The sequence below is a fragment of the Hyla sarda genome, unplaced genomic scaffold (genome assembly GCF_029499605.1).
Source record: "Hyla sarda isolate aHylSar1 unplaced genomic scaffold, aHylSar1.hap1 scaffold_1485, whole genome shotgun sequence".
Taxonomy (NCBI): Eukaryota; Metazoa; Chordata; class Amphibia; order Anura; family Hylidae; genus Hyla; species Hyla sarda.
Window position 1 is genome coordinate 30,001 of NW_026608118.1, and position 2,717 is coordinate 32,717.

At 40.9% G+C, this 2,717-nt stretch overlaps 1 pseudogene; it reads left to right on the top strand.

The window, feature by feature from the left end:
* Nucleotides 1–1,411: 1,411 nt before the first annotated feature.
* LOC130308596 (U2 spliceosomal RNA) lies at nt 1,412–1,519 on the top strand (annotated as a pseudogene).
* The last annotated feature ends 1,198 nt before the right edge of the window (nt 1,520–2,717 follow it).

Sequence of the window (2,717 nt, forward strand, 5' to 3'; positions counted from 1 at the left end):
TGATGGTGCATGTGAAGGGGACAGCGTTGGTTCCTCCCCTTTCACAGTTATCACTTCTCATCCTTCCTTTTGGCTGGTATCAAATGTTTTGTCTGTTTATATCAGTTTAATATCTGATATGTCCCCTATCTGATAGCAGATATTAAGTGCACCACCAGGTTTCAGTGTTGGAAAGAAAGGTTATCTGTTTATTTGCTGCAGCTGCAGCTGCTTGCTGGCTAGTCCAGTGGGCCCCTACTGCAGGCAAAAGACAATAGGTGGTGCCTATGTGCCTAGGTGGATAGGACATCAGCTATGAGGCATTTGTTTGTACAAACTGTTGCTCACAACTAATGTTGTAATATAGTGTCTCCATCTGCTGGTGGTATTGAATAAGCAATAGTGCAATGATAGGGTTTGAAAAAGAAGAAAAATAAGAAGCAGCAGCATAGGAAAGAAGGAAAACATGGAGAGAAGAAAAAAAGAAGGTAAAAATGAGGTGAAAACATGTTTAAAAAAGTATTTCCATCTCTCTCTCTCTCTATATGTATATACATATATATATATATATATTTAAAAGAAAAAAAAATTATATATATATATATATATATATATATATATACATATAGAGAGAGAGAGAGAGAGATAAATATATATAGAGATAGTTGGGTGGATAGATAGATAGATAGATAGATACACATACATACATACATACATACGTGTGTATTGTTGGAGTTGCAAACATGGGTGCACTTGACAAACTCAGTGCGGCTATTCCCCATTGAAAGATTGTTGCACCCAGAACCCTTAGCACTGGGATATGCTACTCAATACCACTGGCATGGCCAGGTGTAAACAACATCTGACCTTTGTTGTGTATGTAACCATGGAGATTGTGATGTCGCCTAGGCCCACCAAAGAACAGCCTTGTCAGAAGCAGCACTGCCATGAGCAGAAGTAGCAGCACCATAGGTTGTCAAATAAGTTGGATTTAACCAAGACAAGTGAGTCCAATAGGATGCAGGTATGTCCTCTATCCTTACAGCTTCCCGTGGCTGTTGGTTTTATACCGTTTGGGGACAGCCAAGGAGGCGTCAGCAGGCAACACAGGTAAGTGTGTGCTTGTGTGTGTGTGTGTGTGTGTTTCCTATGCAGATCCTAAACCCAGTATCAAATGCAAGTAGGAGGAGTAAGAAGGGTTCCTGCCAAAGCCAGGTTATGGATTGCATTTAAAAATGGTCCATCAGAGTGAAATGGACTCCCATCTTCCTGCTTAGCAATAATGATATGGGTTTAGGGTCTGCTGTGTGTACTGGTGGGTGACTGCCACCCAGCCAGAGTGTGTATGGGAGGCTGCCAGCCAGCCTCCCTTCCTACAAGTAGTGATGGTGCATGTGAAGGGGACAGCGTTGGTTCCTCCCCTTTCACAGTTATCACTTATCATCCTTCCTTTTGGCTGGTATCAAATGTGGTGTCTGTTTATATCAGTTTAATATCTGATATGTCCCCTATCTGGTAGCATATATTAAGTGCACCACCAGGTTTCAGTGTTGGAAAGAAAGATTATCTGTTTATTTGCTGCTGCTGCTGCTGCAGCTGCTTGCTGGCTAGTCCAGTGGGTCCCTACTGCAGGCAAAAGACAATAGGTGGTGCCTATGTGCCTAGGTAGATAGGACATCAGCTATGAGGCATTTGTTTGTACAAACTGCTGCTCACAACTAATGTTGTAATATAGTGTCTCCATCTGCTGGTGGTATTGAATAAGCAATAGTGCAATGATAGGGTCTGAAAAAGAAGAAAAATAAGAAGCAGCAGCATAGGAAAGAAGGAAAACATGGAGAGAAGAAAAAAAGAAGGTAAAAATGAGGTGAAAACATGTTTAAAAAAGTATTTCCATCTCTCTCTCTCTCTATATGTATATACATATATATATATATATATATATTTAAAAGAAAAAAAAATTATATATATATATATATATATATACATATATATAGAGAGAGAGAGATAAATATATATAGAGATAGATGGGTGGATAGATAGATAGATAGATAGACATACATACACACATACACACATACACACATACACACATACACACATACACACATACATACATACATACATACATATGTGTGTATTGTTGGAGTTGCAAACATGGGTGCACTTGACAAACTCAGTGCGGCTATTCCCCATTGAAAGATTGTTGCACCCATAACCCTTAGCACTGGGATATGCTACTCAATACCACTGGCATGGCCAGGTGTAAACAACATCTGACCTTTGTTGTGTATGTAACCATGGAGATTGTGATGTCGCCTAGGCCCACCAAAGAACAGCCTTGTCAGAAGCAGCACTGCCATGAGCAGAAGTAGCAGCACCATAGGTTGTCAAATAAGTTGGATTTAACCAAGACAAGTGAGTCCAATAGGATGCAGGTATGTCCTCTATCCTTACAGCTTCCCGTGGCTGTTGGTTTTATACCGTTTGGGGACAGCCAAGGAGGCGTCAGCAGGCAACACAGGTAAGTGTGTGCTTGTATGTGTGTGTGTGTGTGTGTGTGTGTGTGTGTTTCCTATGCAGATCCTAAACCCAGTATCAAATGCAAGTAGGAGGAGTAAGAAGGGTTCCTGCCAAAGCCAGGTTATGGATTGCATTTAAAAATGGTCCATCAGAGTGAAATGGACTCCCATCTTCCTGCTTAGCAATAATGATATGGGTTTAGGGTCTGCTGTGTG